Genomic DNA, 24,083 nt, shown 5'->3' on the forward strand with positions numbered 1-24,083 from the left:
TGAATAGAACAGAAGCTAGGGCAATAAAAAAATGCTATGAAAACATATCCTTTGTTGCCATATGATCACATAGTTCACAGGCATGCTGACAAGAGGCATTCTAGTGCAGCTTGAAGCCCATCTGCGAGGTTGTGATATGAAACATGGAAAATATTGTAAGGTTATACATCAGTGTAGCTAAAGAGATGCCTGGGGCGTTTTTTTGGAGGGGGTGGGTGAGTGCAGGCTCTGCAAGACACAACATTATTCATTTGCCTGCCCCCCATTCTTTCATTTGTTTTGTTCATAAATTGATTTTTGATTTGTGATCAAGGAGGATGTGCAACACATCTAATTTCTGGCTATTTTTGGATACTTTTAAATCCACAACTTTTGTCAGATGACTTTAGTCCTGCTTAAGCATTGTAGAAGACTTCGTTGGCTTTAGATTTGCTGTCATTACAGTGATGACCTTATGTGGAACATTTTGAATTCAAAACAGAGATATTAATCTAGGAGGATGTTGGTCAGAAAATGAAATTAAGTGCATGCCCATGGGCTAAATTCATCCTTCATCAGTACCAAAAGAGTGATACCATAGTGTTTTAGGCAGCCAGCATCTCGATTCAGGTCTATATGTTTCACAGTTGCCATCTAAAAATGCTGTCAGTGTGATTCTCATCAAACAGCTTCTTTAACAGAATCCACACACATTTTATTTTATTTTAATATATTTTATTTAGATTTGTAACAGTTGGGACAGCTTCCTAATCCCAGTTTTATTAGCTTTCTCTGTTCCTTTGGTTGTTCTAGAGTGGACAGTGCAAGACACTGACATCTTTGGCTCGTTAGAGCATAGATGCCTGCAGAAGCTGACGTTTTCCACGCCTGCTTGCAGCCTATTTCTCCTTTACATCCATTGCTTACTGTCTGCTCAGTGTCTAGGCGAATCTGTCATCTGTGCCAGAGCACAGCCCGCTGCACCACTGACAGTAAGAAGGTAAACGCTTGCTGCCTGAATCCCCCATTAACTTTGTGAGGCGTATTGATTTCTTGTAAAAATAATGATATTGACAGGCTTTCTAGGAGTAATTGTTTCCAGAGCACAAAGGTCAGTACTGAGAGTGAAGGGTTTTGGAGCAGGGATACTCTACAGACATTTGTGTAAAGTGCTGGAGAATGGATAGAAACCAACAGCAACAGTTTGAGACTTTTAGATATATTAAGTACATTGACAAAGCGCCTAGTAGGGGGCTGGTAATATTATTGTACTCATAAGTTCTTCCTAGCAAACAGTTTAGTTGGACAATACCATGTGGATAGCTGCAGAGGAAAGCTATTGTAATACCAGAGAGATGGACCTTCTGTCTTTCCAATACATTTATATCTAGCTCATAATGTTCCATGAGGTTTGTTTGGTTCAAATTCAGTGACCTAGTTTGTAACTGAGGTTAGGACACAGGGAAAGATATGCTGTTTGGAAGGAGGAAATATTCTGAAGGGGAAAGACATATTTGGTGTTTGGAGGGAGGCTCAGTCCTTTCTATAGTTGCACCACTGTAACGACTCAGAAAACTATTTACTAAATTTTCAGTCTGTTTGCAAATCCTATGTGTATCCCTACAATTCCAGGCCCAGGAGAGTGACTTCTGCTACTTGCAAGAAATCAAAATAACATGCCGTTAGTAGTTTGTCACATGGATGAGTATGTCCCGAGAATAGCTGAACAAAGAAACATTATATAGTCAATACTTTTCCTTGGTCATACTTGGCCATAAAAAAATGAATGTATTTGTATATTCTCTTTAATTTTGATATAAGAGAGATACAATAACTCAATATGATGAACACTATTGAACATAGAGAGCTGCTCTTGTCAATGGGAATCAATGGGTTTAAATGCACCTGTATTGGATCTAACTGGTACCTTTTTTTTGGACCAAATTTTGATGCTGGGTAATAAAAGGTGGACTTCTAAGCCTCATAAGGCAATTCATCAATAAAAAGTGGTCAGAACAAATTAGAAAAATAGACACACATTCAATATGTGGGAGGCATAAGTTCCACAAGACTTACTTAGAACAGAATTCTAAAGTTGCCAAGAAGTGCTCTTGGAATAGTTGAGGTCAGAATTCTGTTCTCAGTAAGTCTTGTGGAACTTATGCATCTCGCATATTACACGTGTGTCTATTTTTCTAATCTGTTCTGACCACTAAAGGAAACATTACATAAATAATAAGGTTTTCTTTTTCATACCTGAGAATAAGAAAGCAAACAAATGGCCTTGTTCTAAACTGCAGTATCCTTGTGTTATACAACGAGATGGAACCATGCTGCAAAAATCATACAGGGTTATGGGGCCACAAGACATAGTGATGGCCACCAATTTGGAAGGCTTTAAGAGAGGATTAGATAAATTAATGGAGGATAAGTCTAGCACAGTGGGGAGGAGAGCCTGGCTGGGAGTCCAGAGTCTGTGAGTTCAAATCCCCGCTCGTGTCTCCTGGGTGTAAAGGGCCAGCTAAAGATCACGCCCACAGAGAGTGGCTCAGGGGTTACATGCCCTGCCACCTGTGCAGCCGTGGGCAGGCTGCATAGTCCCAAGGAGCCCAGTTGCCCCTCAGCTGGCAGTTGCGGACAAGGAAGGGGCTGGCTTGTGCAGCTGTGGCAAGCTGAGCAGACCCTAGCCAGCTGAGGAGGACTAGCCTCAGAGGGAGGCAATAGTAAACCCCCTCTGAATACCGCTTACCATGAAAACCCTATTCGTAGGGTTGCCATAAGTCGGGATCGACTTGAAGGCAGTCCAGTTTCCAGTTTCAAGTCTATCAACAGCTCTTAGCCATGATGGCTATGATATACCTTTGATCTGATCCGGCAGGTTAGTGTTAAAATAAAACCAGGACAAAATGTAGACAGTGACAAGGAGGAAACAATTCAGATCTTCTGAATTATAAAACGTTAATGGGCACGGAGAAAAGTAACTGACAAAAAATACTGTGTGTCCTAAAAGCTGCATACCATGTCATTTCATATTATGCATAATTAGCAGCTTATAACATCCTTGCATTGTTTTCACAGCATTAAAAATAATAGCCATCAATAATCACCAAGTCATTCTATATCCCCAAAGTGTTGAAAAGGCTGGGGTTTGTATCAGCATAGCTCCTGAGAAGAGACTAATTATCAGGAGAAAGAACAAACAAATAAAAATCACCTAGCATTCTAGGAGCATTCCCTCAAATAGGTATGTCAAATGACTTGGATACAGATGTCCAAAATGGGGACTTCTTTTTGCAATGGCAGTCAGTGACGTCACTAGCAGGGTGCGGGGAGTGCGGACCGTGCCCGGGTGACACCATGAAGGGGATGACACCCAGAGCCGCCCTGTCGTGGGGCAGGGTGCCCGTGCTGTTGCACGGCAAAGGAGCCGAGAAGCGTTCCGGGTTGGTGTCAGAGCAGCCAACTCCTCCTCGGAGGCAGGCAGGTGGGCGGGCGAGACCGGGAGCAGCATCGGGGGGGCGAGGGAGGCGCGCCGGCATTCCCAGGCCTGCTTCTCCGGCTGGGTGCCCCTCCAGCGCGCACCCTCCCAGGGGCATGGGTGGCTGGCCTTGTGCATGTGCGCGCTCAGCAGGACATTTGGGGGCTCGCCAAGGAGTTACCGCACCGGGTGACACCAACCCTAGTGACTCCACTGATGGCAGTTTATCTGTGGCATTGCAAACAAGAAGGAGCCCCACATGTGTAGATGTGGGTTCATGACCCTTTGGTTTGCAGGCTTTGTGCTCACCTTAGTAGTCCTAATAAGAAGAAAAAATTGGTCTTTATTAATATTGTATGATATACTATAAGAAATTTTGATTACATAGAAATCTTTGGGAATTTCTTCCATTTAGTTGCTGCTCTAGACCTTGCAGTAACAAAATGCCACTCAGACTATGAGCCTACACCCAAGGTCTTTTAAATACAGGGCCCTGTAGGTTTTCTGGAGGTGTTTATCAGGATGAAATAAGAAGTTTGGCTAACACAGGCATCAGCACATTGCAGCGATAGACTGTTATTTCTCACTGAAAAATGTTATCTGCTTTCTGGGGTTTAACATTCAGAAAGAAATTCATGAACACCTTTTCTACTATACTGTATTTTTGGGAAAGCTGTGCTTCCATCTACAAGTTTGGCTGGGTGCTGTTTCTGTCTTCCTTCAGAGTTCATCCTGAATAGAGTTTTGAGGGAACTCAATAGGAAACCTATGCACATATCAGTGAGAATGCCATATTGAATACAGTGAGACTTACTTCTGAGTAAAGAACCATGGGATTAGATTGTAAGTTTGTTTCAGACCACATGCTTTGTCTTAACTAAGTTGTGATGAAGCTGAAAATCACCTTCAGAAGATGAATAAAATCACTGACAAGTACTGACTATTAGAGCAATCCAACTCAGGATAAGCAGGTGTAAGTGGTGCTGGAGCAAGAGAAGCCAGCGCAAAGTTCAGCGGCATCCAGTTGTCATTCAGGAGCCTCTAGGATGGCTGAACACCATCTCTTGAGCTGCGTGCATGGACCAGAAAGTAAAAGCCTGCTCTCCCAAATACCCCCACCAGGGAGTAAGCTCTCTCCATGGACTTCTATTGTATTTCTCTTAGACCGACCTTTTCCCTGGAGTAACTTTTACTTGAACTGGGACCTGCAAAAGTGCACTGAACATGAGTTGGATGTGGCCTAAGTCACCTCACCTCGCCCCCCCCCAGCCCCAGAATGCCCCTTTTTGGGGACTTATGCTGGCTTCACTTAACACCAGTCTCGGCTGAGTTGGTTGAGCCCTGGCTGAGCTGGACTGAGGGGCTTACGCTGCTGTAGCCCATCCGAGCCAAGACCCAGCCAGCTTAGTTGGATATCTGCCACATCTAGCTCCCCTCAGCCTGGCATAAATGTGAGTTGGCTTGTGCCCTAAATTAAGCAATTAAAGCATACTAAGTTGCATGTTAAAATCATTCGCATTTGTAAGTGTGGTACACTGGGCACTTTCCACCTACTTACCTTGAACATTTGCACAACCTTTGCCCTAGATGTAATAAGATATGCATGCAACATGTGTGGGAATGAAAAGCAAAATCAACAAAACTAATGTATTGTACTCATAAAATAAGCATCAGTTCTGTGCATATGAATGAAAGACTGTTTCATTGGTGTAAATTAAATTGGCCCTTACAGTTCTAGAAATAACCTTTTTATATGTGAAACAAAATAGAATGTTAGAAGTTATATTCAAATAGAGAGTGATTTCTTATTTCTTGAAGTAGTCAATAAAGGACTTCTGACTCAGTGGGAAAATCTGATCATTTTATCTAACAGATTGCCGCAGAGTCTTATCAGTTATCCAAATCAAGAGAAATTCTGTTATTGTAACTGATTTTATTTTATTTTTCTTTGAGGAGTTGTTTTGTGTCATTCAGGGAAGACATTTGATCAGAAGGGAGGTTCTCTCTCCCCTCACTTAAACTAAGTCCCCTTCCAGTGCTATTTAGAACAAGATGTGTGTTAGCCCTAATCCAATAAACATTGCAGAGGAAGGCCAATGCAGCTCTGTGGGGAAATTGTGTCCAGGCTTGTAGCAACATCTAATGGGCATTTAGGTGCAAACTAGCTGTGAAGTGTTAAATATTTACATGTAGAATGCCAATAGTAATTGTCCACTTTATCTGAGCTAGCCTAGGGAAATGTCTTATTTGTTTCCATGTTACTTCAATAAAAAGAAGACTGGAAAATCCCCTCACTATTTCTTGGGGGCTTAGAATTAATAAAGCTAGGCAGTATAAAATATGTGCTTTGGTTTTCTGAATGATCACTTCTGCACCAGGCCATATAATATGGCTTTAACTCCATGTGGCCTGTCTATTAAGCAAGACAGGATGAGCTTCACAAATAATAAAAAATATTTATGCTTTTCTTAGTGATACTAACAAGGTAACATATCAGAGAAGAAATGGCAGCAGAAGAATAAGGTAACTGTGTCTTATGAATTCATGGCACAGTGGGATCCCTTTCTGCTCCCATAAACACCCTAGGATTCTGTGTTCTATGCTGCTATTATTCCACAAATTGTATTTTTTTTCTTTTTGTCTGTGAAATCTGAAGTGTCATAAATGCCTCCATCTCATATATATTTGATAGTTAATATTAGTCTCATCCAGGAAAGTGCACTTTACATGTGGCAACATACGATTACCTGAGAGTGTTATTGCAAAGGAAAAAATCAATACCAATTTATAATTCACGATTGCAGTCTATCAGTTTTTATGGCTCTCTATCCAGTCTCATTAATTTTTTATTATGATTGACTGAAACTGAAAGATTTTTAACATGTTTCGCTGTTATTTATTCAACCTTAATAATTAAATAAACCTTAATTGGCTGTATTTCGAAGCATCTTGAAGCTATGGCCAGAACGGGTTTTGGTGACCATACATTATTAATGCTAGAAATACTGCACATTTTCTTCTGAGCCAACTAGGAAATGACCTGCTATGTACCATAACAGGAGAAATAGATTTTGTAGTCACCTAATCAAATTATATTTAAAAGGAGACTATGTATTTTAATTCAAAATATAATTTATCAATAACACATTCAGAAAATGCAGTAACAATATTTCTAAAGCAAGGGAAAAGCAGGGTGCCTGATCAGGAATTGTATCAGAATCTAAAAGCTTGATTAATGAGGCTAGCTGGCCTATCAAACAGAAAAGTCTAAATGAGTATGATCTCACATAGGATTTTCCTGATTGGTGGTTAACTTGTGCCTTTAAAAGGTGATTGGCAGATGGAAAATTGCACTTTCAAATTTCATCCGTATTCATTTCAGTTGTTCTTCTACATGTCAACTTCTTGCCATTCCCAGACAGGCCAAGACTGTATACATTAGCTGTTACCACCGTGAAAAAAAGAAGGAAGACAATCCCATATTTGAGCATTCTGAAGGAAAATCAATCATGTCATAAGTGAGAAGTATGGATAAGTTTGAATGGTGGCAACTTTCATCATTTCATTTCTGGCCATGCTGGTAGATTTTTGAGTGTACAGTTCTGCTGAGAGGCATCCCCAGCTGTAGTGATAGAATAAGCAGTGTAATAGAGTTGGGCTAGAAGGGAAATTTTTTCTCTGATATTTGTCAAGTAAGTTTCTTGTGGTATTGTACAGAAACAACATCAAAACCTAACATTATATACACTAGACATTTTGACAGAATTGAAAAAAAGGCTTCTATTGACTATGACAAGAATATATCAACCCTCCTCAATCATATGTCTGAACCTCTGCTTTATGGGTGTTGTTGGTGGTGACTGGATGGCTCAGAAATTATATAGACATAAAAATCTATATAGTGTCACAAAATAGATATTCTTTGTGGTCTCTCACTTCCAGAAAATAAAGATATAGAATTAACTGCTGTGGATTTTTAATTATGGTAAACTGGGCTGAAGGTGGTGTGTGTTTTTTTCAATTTGGAGAGGAGGGGCAATGTGTTTAAAGAGCTGGTTATTGTAAAGGAATATACCACAGTTTAATTTTATCTATTTATAGTACTGTGAAGGGACATAATTTTATATTGGATATGCAGTGAAAACTGTGGGAGACAAACATGTTGCAATTTCACAATCTTGTTCTTATTATTATTGAAAGAGCTGTTCTTGGCAGTAATAAATTTAACACAAAAATCAAATACAGAACAAATGTATTCTTCCAGAGCTGATACACCAGTCATTTTTTCCTTGTCTTGCATTAAGCTTTAAAATCAACTGTCACTACCTATCGATTGCATCTGAATTGTTATCTATATTTCTCAAAAGTACTCTTGACAGTTAATACAGTTTAAATTATAATCTGGGGAAATGCTGCTCGTATTTGGCAGCAAATTGCTTAGATTCTGACTAAAGCTGCTTTTATTTTCAATCCTTTTCTTGTGGCCATGTATTCTAGTAAGAATAATTCAGTCCAAATTATTTTAAATATACACTCAACCCAGTATGTAAATCATATTGTGAAAATAATTCTTGAACTCTGCTCAGATTGATATCAAATTAATAAAAAAGCACTGCCTAATCTATTGCAAAGTCACAGTTCTGATTATGTTTTCCGTTAGATGTATGTTTAAACTAGGTTTCTAAAAACTACAGTTTTCAGCCAGCAGCAAATGGTGGTAGTGGTGGGGAGAAATGGAAAGGAGGGGAAAAATAGGGCTGTATTGAAAAGTAGTGATGACATCTTTCGCAGAGAAAAGAAATGGAAAAATGCCAAAAAATCAATCTATCTATCTATCTATCTATCTATCTATCTATCTATCTATCTATCTATCTATCTATCTATCTATCTATCTATCTATCTATCTATCTATCTATCTATCTATCTATCTATCTATCTATCTATCTATCTATCTATCTATCTATCTATCTATCTATCTATCTATCTATCTATCTATCTATCTATCTATCTATCTATCTATCTATCTATCTATCTATCTATCTATCTATCTATCTATCTATCTATCTATCTATCTATCTATCTATCTATCTATCTATCTATCTATCTATCTATCTATCTATCTATCTATCTATCTATCTATCTATCTATCTATCTATCTATCTATCTATCTATCTATCTATCTATCTATCTATCTATCTATCTATCTATCTATCTATCTATCTATCTATCTATCTATCTATCTATCTATCTATCTATCTATCTATCTATCTATCTATCTATCTATCTATCTATCTATCTATCTATCTATCTATCTATCTATCTATCTATCTATCTATCTATCTATCTATCTATCTATCTATCTATCTATCTATCTATCTATCTATCTATCTATCTATCTATCTATCTATCTATCTATCTATCTATCTATCTATCTATCTATCTATCTATCTATCTATCTATCTATCTATCTATCTATCTATCTATCTATCTATCTATCTATCTATCTATCTATCTATCTATCTATCTATCTATCTATCTATCTATCTATCTATCTATCTATCTATCTATCTATCTATCTATCTATCTATCTATCTATCTATCTATCTATCTATCTATCTATCTATCTATCTATCTATCTATCTATCTATCTATCTATCTATCTATCTATCTATCTATCTATCTATCTATCTATCTATCTATCTATCTATCTATCTATCTATCTATCTATCTATCTATCTATCTATCTATCTATCTATCTATCTATCTATCTATCTATCTATCTATCTATCTATCTATCTATCTATCTATCTATCTATCTATCTATCTATCTATCTATCTATCTATCTATCTATCTATCTATCTATCTATCTATCTATCTATCTATCTATCTATCTATCTATCTATCTATCTATCTATCTATCTATCTATCTATCTATCTATCTATCTATCTATCTATCTATCTATCTATCTATCTATCTATCTATCTATCTATCTATCTAATCTATGCACACATGCATACATACACATAGACACACACACAAGCATTTCTTTAAAATAATAATTCTGAGGACTTTTAAGAGATTGTAAATGTTATGTTTGAGTAAGGATACATGCTATCATTGCTACATTGCTACAGTTCTAGGAATTGTCTTTACCTGTATTGTTTCCTCTGTTTATTTTCAGCTTATTTTTTCTGATATTTTACAAAGAGCAGGAAATCTGAGGCAGGTGGATAGAATAATTATAAATGACACCTTGGTGTCTTTTCCTTGATACAGTTATTTGCCTAGAAGCCATTTCATTGTTCTGGGTGAAGTCTTGCACCTAGTCTAAATTTGACAGCTAGGGCTGACCATTGAAATTAAAGAGGAGTTATTCTTGGAGACTATGTGTCAAATGTGGCTCTTTAAATGGCCCAGATCGAATGTTACTTGTGTGGCTTGTTTACCACTTCCACATTGGTATTTCCCATGCAGCTCCAGTAGCATCTGTAATGAGAAGATTATATATGAGAGACTGTATGATGTGGTTATTTCCCATGAAACATGGCTAAAGTAACATTACTTCCCTTACTTGGAAGTAATCCAGTGAAATTATTACTACTACTACTAGTAGTAGTAGTTATTATTTTAATTTGTATACCACTTTTCTACATAGATGTGCCCAAAGAAGATCTCAACACGTTAACAGCTATGTGTACCAAAGCATCATTACAATTACAGTCTAGTATCAATTTCTAGTTAAACATGTTTAACGACTGATATATAATAATCATAACAGCTATGGCTGAAAAAAAGCATTTTAATACACACACACATATATGGGGGCTGCTTTGTAAGGAATGCATTGTAAATATTTGAACTACTCTTCTGTCTCATACTAATACTATTTTTGAATCATACTTTATGTGCTAGATAACTTATGGTGCCTCTTAGCAAATGCAGTCTTTAAAGAAGTGCACTGTGTTCCTAAGGTATAGCCAGGAGTTGCTTCCCTGGTCTCTTGCTGGGATGGAATATAAATAAATAAATAAATAAGGTGTAAGCTACAATCCTGTACACATTTAGCTGTGAATGAAAAGATTTACTCTGCGTAGACATGCATAGGATTACACTGTAAGACTGCAATTCTGTGCTCAGTTACTTGGGAGTAAATTCTTTTGAACGGAATGGGCAGTATTATCGCACAAATGCAAGGGCTCTGGAGGGTTGGGGAAAACTCTAGAATAAATTTAGAGGGGGGAAGAAAGGGGGAGAACATTCTGTTTTGCGAAGAGAATTCCTTGTGTGATGGAACATCTACCTTAGCACTACACTGAATACAACCCAATGGGTCTTACTTCTATATAGACATCATATTGTACTACAATATAAATGAAACATACAAAGGACTGTTTTCCCCATCTTTTGGGACTTTGACTTTCTTGAAAAAAACCAAAATATTATGGCCCAAAACTTAAAAGCAACACATTGGGAGTGTTGTTTACTCATAACTTGAGGTCTGGAGACATGTCCTCTGTGAGAAACTCTAGCTGTTGCCTATGGGTATAATACATATGAAATGCTTTAATCATATGATAATTTTCATATTTACTACTGCAAATTCCATAGTTCTTTCTTGCCTAATACTGTTCATACATACAAATGTGGGAGGTAATGCAACACTACTGAAAAGCAACTTGGAGCTGCTATTCCATAGCATGGTTATGGCCAATCTTATTTGGCAGCTAGGTCTCAGGAGGCAGATTTTGGGATACCATTAAAAAAGCAGTCAAATATCAAGTTATTGCCTGCTGGATTCTGCTGCTGATCATTCCAACAGTGCAATCCTATATATATCTACTCAAAAGTATATGCCCATTGAGTAGATGTAGAAGTAAGTGTGAGTAGATAGCAGCCTTAATCTATGATTGTATCATACAGAGCACCATTTATATTTTCTGACTCGGGTACCTTTGCTTTAGACTGTCTCTTTGCATAGTATCTCCATGCATTCTGTCCAGCCTGTTTGGAAGTGACCATATTGGCAAGGAATGACATGTAGTGGGATGTGGTGGTGGATGATAACAAAACTGGCATATTACAGCAATGTACATTATAGGTCAAGATCCCAGTATATTCAAAAACAAACAGAGATGTGTGGATCCATCCTTAGACACAACTAAAAGAAATGAAAAAATACAAAGTTATTACACAAGACAGTACATATGTGAGACATTATGGACATAATGCCAAGAGTGAAGTGAAACAAACACTTTCTCAAGTACTTTACAGAATATATAAGAGAAAGAAATCGGGGGGAAAGTGATTTGTTATTGGAAGTATTCATAGTTAAAGTCATTTAATGCTAAAGTGTTGTTGTTAAAATTTATATCCCGCCCTTCCTCCCAGAAGGAGTTCAGGGTGGCAAACAAAAACACTAAAAACACATTCATTTCAATGGAGTTTATGATAAAATAAAATCAAACTTCAGTTATCAACCTAAATTGCTTCACTGTTGTTCTGCTTTGGGATTGATGGCAATTTGTCAAGCCCATATGCAATAATGGATTGACTAATATAACTAGGGCTATAATTGCAACTGTTAGACATTACTGACCCAGGGGCTCAGGTTACTGGGGTTCCTGTCGTACATATAACTCTCATAAAGCATTGCACCAAAAGGGGAAAAAAAGAAAAGAGAGAGACAGAAAACTCTGTAACAAGGTAACATTCATTGCTCACCCTACTAAGTATAAATGTCAATGTGGAAAACCTGACTGCAGTAAAAAAGGGAGAAAAGGTAGTGCTGAAAATAGGATACACTTACTAAAGTTGTTGTTGTAAGGTTATCTGTTATAGGAGCTCTTAGAGCAACACATTTTGTGTCTCCCACATCTTGTTTGCCATTATAACCCCAATATAAATTGTGTCTTTACAACATATTCTTCAGTATATAGCACACAATGGTTCAGTGGTTAGAAAAGAATCCCAACCTCCTCCCACTCCCTTCCCCAAAGTGATAAGATATTTTGTGCTAAGTAAATGTGGAAATATTTGACAAAACACATTGTTACAATATTTCAGAAGCCAAACGTGCAGCATTTCATTTGAATGGGATTAAAAACTCAGACAAATTTGACAAACAGAATGTGCACTTAGTTAAGCAGATGGTTCCCATATTCTTTTTATTGTGAGGCAGCATAATCATCTTGATATTCCCTTTAAAGTGTTTGGGCATGACAACATATGTTCCATAAACTTATCTTTTAATCTTTGAAAAACTTGCATAATTGAAGAAGTTACATAATTGAAGAAGTTAACAGGTTGGGGGCTTAATAGGGATCTCATCCATATTTTGTTTTAATACGTTGCTGGAAGGAGGGGGAAAGCATTCTTGGCTAATATGTAGCATATTTTGCATTTATTAGGGAAAAGTTTAGGAGGTGAAAAGACAATGTGGGAATTCCCATTCTCTAAAAAAACCCTGCATATTAAACGTGAATTGTGATTTTCCATCTGGCCCTCCTGGTTAGGAAGCTGCAGTTGGGCATGATCTCCACTGTCAATCAACAGTCCCCAACTGTGAGAAGCAAACCTCATGACGAAGCCCACCCCAACTCATTAAACCAAAGCAAACTATAAGAAGTGTGCCGCTGTGTGATTTTCATATTTGGTGCATGTGACAGGATCATTTTAGTGATTTGCAGGATTTATCTCCTCTTACAAGTACTGCCTAAGGCAACTCTAATTGGTAGGAAAGCAAATTCCCCCTTTTCCTCCTGTCACTCTTTGTTTTATTTACTGAGAACTGCCGAAACCTATTTACACAATAATGAGGATAAATCACCATGATACTTTTAACACAAAGGGATATGTTATGTGTGTGTTAAAAGCAATACAATTAAAACTAAATTCCAAATATTTCTGAAGTGGTGGCTATAGTTTGTGATTGAGAAATAAAATTAAGACAAACTATAACAATGGTATATTATAGCTCCTTCAGGCAGGCCGTTAAAGTCAAAATTCTTCAGGCATCTTTTATGATGGACAATTTCATTCAAAAATGCAATTAAATAATTGTGTGTAAGTTGCTCTCAGTGGTCCAGATGGTCTTCCCTTCCCCCTCTGAGAGTCACACATGGAGGGATCTCCCCAGCATTGCAAAGAAAGGAAGATCAGCTGCCTTCCTAACGGTGCTCTTTTTCTTTACTTGGATCCAAGGGTTACTCCTTGTAGCTGTATTGAAAATGAGTTCTCACAGAAGATGCAGGGATCAGACAATAGTCCAGGGTAGCTAAAATGTAAAAATGTGGCAGCCTCTGCCCCCCTACCAATACCTGGGGATTTGCCACATACAGTCTTTGTTGGCTGATCTCTCACTTTCCAGCCCTAACAGGATGTTTTCAGAGATGGCTCTTAAGAAAATCCTCAGCAAGATTTTAATTCAAAAATATACTCTGTATTTTCAGCATTGTAAACTACTCTTCAAGTTTGAGAGCAAAACAGATGTTTTGTCTGGCAGTGCCTGTACCCCTTTTTGGGAAAGATGCTCAAAAAGGTGGTGGTAGGGCAGCTTCACACATGCTTAGATTAAACCAATTATCTAGAACCATATCAGTCCAGCTTCTGGTGGGGTTTTACTGCTCATGTCACCCTCATCAATGACCTTTGTCGGGAGAGTAATGGGAGAGCATGACTCTGCTGATTCTCTGTGACTTTTCTGCAGTTTATGATACCATTGAACATGCTATATCTTATTCTATGATATGCTATCATTGCATCTTATCCTATTTTATTCTATCTTACTCTTATTTTATGTATTTGTACATATGTTTCAAACTGTTTCTGAATGCTGGTCATTGGCCATAATATAGAAAGGCTGATTGATTGATTGAATATTGTATCTTCCTGGCTGTCTGAGGGAGTTGGGATTTGGAGACACTGCTTTGCAGTGGTTCCACTCATATTTCCCAGGACAGTGCCACAGAATACTGTTGGGTGACTTCTGCATGGCCTACTGAGAACTTCCTTGCAGAGTCCCACAGGATTCAGTCTTGTTTCCCATGCCAGTTAACCTCTATATGAAAGTGCTGGAAGCAATCATTAAGGGATTTGGAAGAAGGTGCAATCAATATGCTGGTGACAACCGCCTCTATCTGTCTATTTTATTGGTACCAGGAGAGGATGTGCAAGTCATGAACCAGTGTCTGGGGGTAGTAATGGGCTGGATGTGGCCCAATAAACTGAAGCTGAATCCAGACAAGATGTGTTATGGGTAGGTAGTTTCTGTGTCTGGGAGTTGGCAGAACTAACTATACCTGTTCTTGATAGGGGTCTACTCCCCTTGAAGGAGTAGGTATATAGTCTGGGGGTACTCCTGAACCATCATTGTCACTTGAGACTCAGCTGGCCTCAGTGGCAAAGAGTGACTAAGTCCAGCTTTGGCTGGTGCACCATCTATGGCCATTTCTGGATAGGAATAGCCTGGCTGTGATTACTCATGCTCTGGTAATCTTCATGTTGGGCTCTTGTCATGTGCTCTGTGTAGAGTTACCCTTAAAGATTGTCCGTAAATTGCAACTCATGCAAAATGCAGCTGCCAGAATGCTGGTAGGCGCAGCAGGCCATGAACATATAGTTACTTTTTAAATTAGCTGCACCTGTTGCCAATCATTTTCTGGGCCCAATTAAAGGTCCTTACTTTGACATTTAAAACTCTAAATCACCTGGGACCAAATGTCTGATATGGAATGCCTTCTTCCATATCAACCTGCCCATATTTTAAGATAGCATATGGCGCCCTCTTGGTAGTCCCTACATAGAATGAAGTGTGTGGGGTGGGGTCCCAGCTCTTTGCTTGTGGAACTCCTTCCATTCGGAAGTGTCCAACCCTATCTGTTTATGGGTTTCGGTGGTTTAAGATGCACCTCTTTCATTGAGCATTTGGAGCATCATAGATCTGATTAGAAACATTTCTAGTTTGCTGCTGCTGCTATTAGTAAACTGCTATTAGTACATTGTTACGAGTTATTGTGTTCTGCATTTTAAGAATTGTGTGGATGTTATATATTGACTTTATTTTAGTTCACCTTGTAAATCACCCTGTGGCTTCTGCAAATGGTGGTATATAAATAACCTAAAATAAACAAAGTATGCATGTCTACACCCATTTAAACTCAAGCATCTATATTTCTGGGAAGCATGGGCCTGTTACAAGAATATCCAGGTGAGAAGTTTTTCTGGATACCAAACATAGATCTTCCGTTCATATTTCTGATAGCTGGCAATTCCACTTGTAAACGTCGGTTAATTTTTAACAAAAAAGCAATGATTGCAGAAAATACCATTGTGGCACTGATGTTTCTTGCAGCAATTTTAACATTTATTTTAGGTATGTATATACAACATTTTAACTGAATTTTCAGGATGATTTTTATATAAAAATATGTAGTACTGTCCTAGGTTCCGTAGCTTATTAACATAAATGACATTACATTTTGTAAAATGTGCTGTTAATTCTTTCTCTGCTTTGCTTTCATGCTGAGAAGAAAATAGGAGTGATCCTATATGCCCATTTACATTAATATAAAGAATGTCATCTTTGAACTGTTTCAGTCCAGAACAATGCTGAACTCTAGAACTGCCCATTTTGACCCCTTACTACAATTTCCCCCTGTGGTAGTTATAAATTATGAATTTGCTACTTTTAGACATGACTTAACCATTATTATTGAAAAAAAGAGAGTGTTTGGAGATCCTTGAAAACTAATAGTAAACAGCTAGCATAAACATATTGTAATATAGCTTGATTTTTTTTAAAGTTACAACAAGTTATTATTACAGTGTCTACCTTTAAAGCTGTTTGGATGATGACATCTGACAATGCAAGAATTCAGGGCATTATAAATGTTTTCCCTAAAACAGAATGTTCTCTGAAGTATGTCATTTAAGACACATAAATGTTTCTCCCAAAACAGAATGTTTTTAGGAATATGTTAAAGAAATTCAAAAGTAAGACACTGAAATGGCAAGGGATCTGCTTTTCTACTTCCTTGCTTCTTAATCTGTATTTGCTTGAAATGCATCATAGCTGCTTAAACTAGAAGCATGTGAAGAAGATGCTATAATTTTGAACTGTAGCAGCCTCTTCATCACCCTGAGGCTGGTTCTGCACAGAAGGTGCTGGAGGAAATCTTTTAAAAAGCCTCTCCTTGTTGAGAAGGCAGTGACTGTAATATCAGTGAATTAGGGTGCTTGGCTGAAGGTTTTGCCATTCTCCTTGCCTTCTCCTTTACATTTCTGATGTTGGACTCCTGTCAGCTGATCGGCAGTTGGTAGCATGCCTTGCTCCAGCAAAGGAACAATTGGGAGCCCACTTTAAGCTCCTGATTGTTACTTTGAAGCCCCGCCCTTACCTGCCCCAGGAAGGGTGGGTGTGGTTTCCCCCAAACGGCCTTGTGGGCCAAATGGGGAGGCCTGGTGGACCAAGTTTGCCCCATGGACCTGAGGTTCCCTGCCCGTTTTTAGGAGGATAGAAGGGATTGGCTTAATTGCATAAATGGAAGAGTTTCCTACATGGTCAAAAACAACCCCAATATATTCCTCCCAACTTTTGCTCCTTTCTTCCTCCTGCTATAAAAGTCTATCATTTCCCTCTTTATAACAATTCCTCTATATTCCTCACTACACTGATTCCATTCCTCTCAAATACGTATTTGTATTTATTCTTCTGTTTCCTAACCCTGTGTCTCTTTTCCTATGTCTGCCTTCACTCCTCACCCACTTCTTTTTCCCCTCCATCTACCAAACCTCCACATCATTCTTGGAAACTGCTCACTCCCAGGTTGACACTTCCTCTCCACCTTCTCTTAAGATTCCTAATTGTCTAGAAATAAAGAAGGGGTGAAGGCTAGGGTTGCCAGGTTCAGGGCCTGAGACTGATCCTGTATCTTTAGGAGAAGAGAAAGTCAGCCAAGTGCAGGTGTTCTTGCAACCCTGTAATGAGAAAAACCACAAGGTGGAATTCTCCCTTCCCCCTGCACAACTTTTAAAGATACAGAAGACCTAGTGGAGGCAGTAGCAGTTCTCAGCTACAACTGCTTCAAAAATATTCTGAGATTGTTTGGGAGCTGATCTGCAAATGCAAAGTTTGGTCACTCTAAACCAAACTTCCCCAACCTGGTGCCCTCCAGGTGTTTTGGATTACAACTTCTATCAGTTTTCGCCAGTATGGCCAATAGTAGTTCTAGTTCAAAACAGGTGGAGGGCATCATGTTGGGGAAGGCTGATTTTAACCATAGTCTCTCCCTAAACCCTATCTTCAAAAGTGTCTGATTTTTTTCACACTGCTCCCATGGAAGTAGTCTCATAGGAAGTAGGGAAAGAATAGCTGAGCTGTTTAGGTTTCTAAATCACAGCTTTGTAGCTAAAGTGCATTTATTTCATCCTGTTCAGAATGTATGTGAGGTTCCTGACAGTGCTGGTCCTTGGTTTTGATGGTACTTGGGCAAGATGCTCACAGTGGGCACCTCTCCTTGAATATGCCCATCTCCTCTTCACACTCTTTTGATTACACATTCACCAACAGGTGTCACCAAAGACAGCAAGTGACAGGCAGCAACATCAGTAATGAGAAGCAGCAGGACTAGGAGGCCCTAGAGATTGGCTGTAGGCTTCTGTTGGAGTTTGACAAATGTCTAATGCTGACCTTTCATGCTGGGCTTGGATTCTGGGTGAAACTGTATAGCCTTAGGTGTGGTATTCGATGTCATCAGTATACTGATGATACTCTTCTTTCCTCAGCCTCAGACTGAGCCTAGGTAAAAGGTAGGTTGTACACATGGAGCTTTCCTTACTGACTGTTCAAAAGCTTTAAGTGGTGCAAAATGCTGCAGCCTGTCTTATAATGATGGTGGGTTCACACTGGTTCCCTAACATCTTCTTGACTCCGAGATGCTTGCTGACTATAACTAATAAAGCTTTAAATGATCTGGGCCTAGCATTTATGGGACACTATCTATACTGTTTTGTTACATTATGACTTCTAGGATGAACTGCTAGCACTCTCTTAAGATTATGTGTCATTTGTGTGTCAACTTGGGAATACTAGGTAAGTACGTAATGATTTTATTACTTACTAACCATAGGTGGAGCATAACAAGCTAAGAATTCAAAACACATGGGCACAGCATATTTAAATATGGAACGACAACAAATATGTGAAATGATCGAAATAGCCAGGTATTACATTACATTTCAGTTGCTAATGTTAATTGACTTGGGATCCAGTTATCTGTCTGAGTGCCTCCTCCCATATCAACTAACCTGTGGTTGGCAAGGGGGACCCTTCTCATTGACCTGCTGGTGGGTGTTAGCTCACTGTTTAGTGACATGAAGTAGGGAATTGTTGTATATGGAATTCTTTTTCCCTGGAGGCATGGATGGCAACCACTGTTGGGATTCCCTTGGCAAGTTAAAACTTAATTATTATCCTGGGCCTATGGAGAAAATTAATTGGTTGTCCAATTTTTTTTACTCTGCACTGCTGTGTTTTATTGTTTGAAGGATTCTCACATTAACTTTATTGGGATGTATCCAGTTAGCTCAAGAGTACACCCACTGAAACCAATGGATTTGACTAACCTAATTTTAGTGGGTCTACTTTGAGGTAGCTAGATATAACCCATTGTATTTTAAAATGATTTTATAATGTGTCTTAGAAACTTCCCTGTGATTGGTGTGTATGATGAAGGGCGATATTGAAATCCAGCAAAAAGACTACCTTTTTCTTGACAAATTACCTGTGTTCGCCAATAACAATTTTGATATGTTTATAAATTGTCTCAGGAATCAAAGTGACCAAGGAACTAAAGTGTCACTGAAGAAGAAAAAAACACTTTACACCTGGCTTCTTTACAGAATCATAGAACAGTAGAGTTGGAAGGGGCCTAAAAGGCATTTGAGCCCAACCTCCTGCTTAATCCAGGAATCCAAGTTAATCCCAAGTTAAAGAATACCTGACAGGTGGCTGTCCAGCTGCCTCTTGAATGCCTCCAATGTTGGAGAGCCCACCACCTCCCTAGGCAATTGATTCCATTGTTGTACTGCTCTAACAGTTAGGATTTTTTTCCTAATGTTCAGTCAGAATCTGGCTTCCTGTAACTTGAGCCCATAACTTCATGTCCTGCACTCTGGGATGATCGAGAACATATCCTGGCCTTTCTCTTTGTGATAACCTTTCAAGCGCTTCAAAAGTGCTATCATACCTCCCCTCAGTCTTCTCTTCTCAAGGCTAAACATGCCCAGTTTTTTTAGTCTCTCCTTATAAGGCTTTGTTTCCAGTCCCCTGATCATTCTTGTTGCCCTCCTCTGAACCAGTTTGTCTGCATTCTTCTTAAAGTGAGGTGTCCAGAACTGGATGCAGTACTCAAGATGAGGCCTAACCAGTGCTGAATAGAGGGGAACTAGTATTCCAAGCAATTCAGAAACTATGCTGCTGTTAATGCAGCCTAAAATAACATTTGCCTTTTTTGCAGCCACATTAAACTATTGGCTCATATTCAGCTTGTGATCAACAACAATTCCACAAACCTTCTTGCATGTAGTATTGCTGAGCCAAGTATACCCCATCTTATAACTGTGCATTTGGTTTCTTTTTCCTAGGTGTAGAACATTGTACTTATCCCTGTTCAATTTCATTCTGTTGTTTTCAGCCCAGTGCTCCAGCACGTTGATCACTTTGTCTGTCTTCCAGGGTATTAGTTTTCCCTCCCAATTTTGGGTCACCTGCAAATTTGATAAGCATTCCCTCTACCTCTTCATCCAAGTCTTTAATAATAATGTTGAAGAGCACTGGACCCAGGACTGAGCCCTGCGGTACCCCACTTGTTACCTTCTGCCAGTTTGAGAAGGTACCATTGATAAGCACCTGATAGTTGTTCCAACCAGCCCATATCAAGCTGGCTTGCTAATCAGAATATTATGAGACACTTTGTCAAACTCTTTGCTGAAGTCAAGATATGTTATGTCTACAGCATTCCCACAGTCTACTAGGGAGGTTACCCAATCACAAAATGACTGACTGCTTTATAACCTGCTCCAGAATTTTCCTAGGGATTGCGTTTTTGTGTCTAGGGGTAGGGGTGGATTACAACTGAATATTTATTTATTTATTTATTATTTGATTTATATCCCACCCTTCCTCCCAGCAGGAGCTCAGGGTGGTAACTGGCTATATGATTTCAACATTGTTACTGGCTAAACGTTTGGGTGTGTGGGTTGGTTATAAATAAAAATAATAGTAGTAGTTCCTTGGTTCCTTGTGTTTTTATGTGGCAATAACTGCTCTTTGGACCAGTCCACTAGGCATTTTTTAATGTATCGACCTTCCTACTAATGATAAGTGTTTTTTCATTCTGTGTGCAAGCTCTCATGTTGTCTGTTTGGAGTATTTCACTAAAATTCCCACTAAACCCTTTTGTTCTGAAGCCTTGCTGGATTAGACTAAATTTTATATACCATTTAAATATTATTGCTGAAGCCTGAAGTCCAAAGATAGTGAGAGGATTCTTTTTAGAAAACAAAGGTCAGGATCCAGTCCCTGTACTGTGTTTGCTAAGGGTATGATTAGGTGGCTTAGTACATGGCTAAAGAATATGGAGGTTAAGGAAGACCAGCTATGTTCTAGGCCCAGTCTAGCTTCCAAGCGAAGAGGACAGACTGAGCTTTCTGCTACAGTGGCATACCCTGACCTTGGTGGATCCAGCTAGCCCCCTATAGGGGCATCCAGAGGCCTAAGGCCCCACTAGCAGTCTCGAACACCATGGCAATCTCACCACTGAATGTGGTCTGTGTATAAAGTGGAAACAGTAACAGGCCTTCATGGGTGACATCTGCTAGGGAGAACTATTGCACTTATTGGAGCAGGAGAGTGATGGAGATGGTATGTGGGCTGGCAGTAACCCCAGATAACAACACTGGGTACTGCTGGATAGCAATAGCTTGTTAGGCTGGCTACTTATCTCTGCTTTTCCATCAGCCATGGCATTTTGTAAGCTTACAATGCTTCCCCTCCATCATCCATCTGTAAGGAGGGCCTGGCTGTGCCCTCAGCAGCTGTGTGTGTAAGGCTGAATCATGTCCCAGGATCATTACCTTGCTGAACAGCCACTCATATGTTATTCACAGGAATAGTAGGATTCTGTTGTTGTCACACTGTCCCTCTGATGCTCCAGGCAGCCATGGCATATTATTGAACAAGTGGACCCAAGGAAATGCCAATCTATTCTTCAAATTCCTTTTAAAACACAAATAAAACAAAACAATTATTTTGTATGCCATTGTTCTGAAGAAGCCCATTCTTCCGATATTCAGCCTGCCTTCTTAATGTTACTGTACAGGTGTCTAGGCCCTAATGCACCACTTGTTATCTCTCTGTAGGGCACATGGAAATGCAATCCCCTAGTGAATTTGTCCCCAGCTGTCAAATGGCAACCTTTCACCTACCTGTTACTGTGACACCTGGCTGAAGCCCATTTCCTCAGGGACCAAAGAGGCATCCTCCAGAGTTTTAGGAGACTTTACAACCAGAGCAATAGAGTCTGGTGACATTGCCAGGGGGACTACTGCAGTGTTAAGCTGTCTGTGAATTGCACTCTTCAGTTTTGTTGTTTTAGTACAGAGCAAGATGGTTCAATTGCCTCTTCAGTTATGTGTGTGTCTGTGTCTCTCTCTGTGTGCGTGTGTTTGGGGAGATGATGTTTACATAATTAGTATATGACGGTATGCCAAGTTTTGCACCAAAAATCCCTCCTGCTAAGCATAAATCTCCTGTCATTTAGTTATCTAGCCATTCTGCTCTATGTTCCTTGCAGATGAAAGTAACATTACACCCCCCAAAATGAAGCCAAAGTAAATTGCAAGCACTGAGTTATAAAACTGAATTGCAAGTTTGAGGTTCACATCAAACTGTATCTGGCCCATAGGCCTACAGATTGCTGTAAAGTGTTGGAAATGTCATGGTCCAAAGCCTAATGTACAATACTAGCACCCAGCATTTGTACAAACTTTCAACTCATACTTGCAGGACTAGATTATATACATTCCTACAGAATGTATATACGTTTCCTAAAGAAACTGCAGGACTAGCTTATATACATTTTTGTGTCAAACACATACAATATATTACAAAGCATCACATATTTCATGTGCAGTGTATTTTGACAGTAGGTGATAACTGCTCACTTATACAAAAAAAATCACATAAGTAGATTTTAGCACATTTACTGGGTCTTTTAACTTCATCTGACACTGTTTGGAAGGAGGATGAGAGAAGTATATTTTTATATCCCAAGGGGATTTCTTTATGATGACTCTTTCAAGGTGAATATTGGCATTTATTTAGCCCAAGCAGAAAATAAAAAAGAACATACAGAAGCACCAACACTGAAAAACTGGAGTCAGCAAATAATAGTCTATTTTGCCATCTTCACTTATCATACTTAAAACATAGCTAGATCTAAGTTAATTTGAGGTTTCTCTTGAGAAATTCATATCAAATTAAAGTGTTTCTCTGCTGTGATGACATGAGCAAGGAACACTGAATTTCCTCTGAATTATGGTCTACTTTTACAGTCTCGTAAGATTTTCCTTTGTGGACTCCATTCTCCTGTCTTTAAAAGAAAATTAATGTAACTAATGACAGCTTAGACTAAACATCAATTAAAAAAGGAAGAAACAGAATTTCAAAAGCATAGGAGAACAGATTTCCCCTTTTAAAGAGGGATTTAAGGATGGCCAGAGCATATCCAGAGCATTTTCTGCAGAATTTTATTATTATGTGAGTTATATGATATGGTCCTTGCAATGCTACTGTGAAAAGCTCTGAAAGTTCAGATTTGTCAATAAAGGATAGTGAAGAGACTTGTGGCAGTTAAAGACAAACAAATTTATTATGGCATAAGCTTTCGCAGACTACAGTCCACTTCATTCGATGATCAAGTAGACTATAGTCCATGAAATTATTAGGTTATTTCTTGGCATGTAGCATTTGGCATAGATTAATATGAATTACAGATTAGCTTGCAATCAGAAAAAAAGACTGAATATATTAAATATTTGTCACCTTATTTGTAAACAGAAAGTTCTTAAAAGTTCAAAAAGATATGAAGTAGGGTTGCCAGGTTCCTGGCCTGAGACTGATCCTGTATCTTTAGGAGAAGAGAAAGTCAGCCAAGTGCAGGTGTTCTTGCAACACTGTAATGAGAAAAACCACAAGGTGGAATTCTCCCTTCCCCCTGCACAACTTTTAAAGATACAGAAGACCTCTTGGTTGCCAGGCCTGACCTCCTGGAGGTCTTCTGTATCTTTAAAAGTTGTGGAGGGGGAAAGGAGAATTCCACCTTGTGGTTTTTCTCATTACAGTGTTGCAAGAACACCTGCACTTGGTTGACTTTCTCTTCTCCTAAAGATACAGGATCAGTCTCAGGCCAGGAACCTGGCAACCCTAATATGAAGCCTTTTCCCCTCTGAAACAGAAGATCTGATTCTGCTATCCTCTTCTACATCAAATAGAGATGTTAAAGGATCATTTTCCAGCAAGAAAACAAGAGTGCTTTACATTCTGTATAAGGAAACACATGCAGCAC

The 24,083-nt window shown here is 38.8% G+C and overlaps 1 protein-coding gene and 1 long non-coding RNA gene across 9 annotated transcripts in view; one reads left to right on the forward strand and one right to left on the reverse strand.

Moving 5' to 3' along the window:
• The window catches only part of EBF3 (EBF transcription factor 3), a 228,885-nt gene that overhangs the window by 69,504 nt on the left and 135,298 nt on the right, over positions 1-24,083 (forward strand). The window lies entirely within an intron of this gene.
• Positions 9,619-21,728, reverse strand: LOC133388968 (uncharacterized). The gene is made up of 3 exons (XR_009763992.1): positions 21,592-21,728; positions 11,410-11,617; positions 9,619-9,945 (listed from the first exon to the last, which is right to left on the reverse strand). It is a non-coding gene; the product is annotated as an uncharacterized LOC133388968 (long non-coding RNA).

This window comes from Rhineura floridana, chromosome 7, assembly GCF_030035675.1.
Source record: "Rhineura floridana isolate rRhiFlo1 chromosome 7, rRhiFlo1.hap2, whole genome shotgun sequence".
Classification (NCBI taxonomy): domain Eukaryota; kingdom Metazoa; phylum Chordata; class Lepidosauria; order Squamata; family Rhineuridae; genus Rhineura; species Rhineura floridana.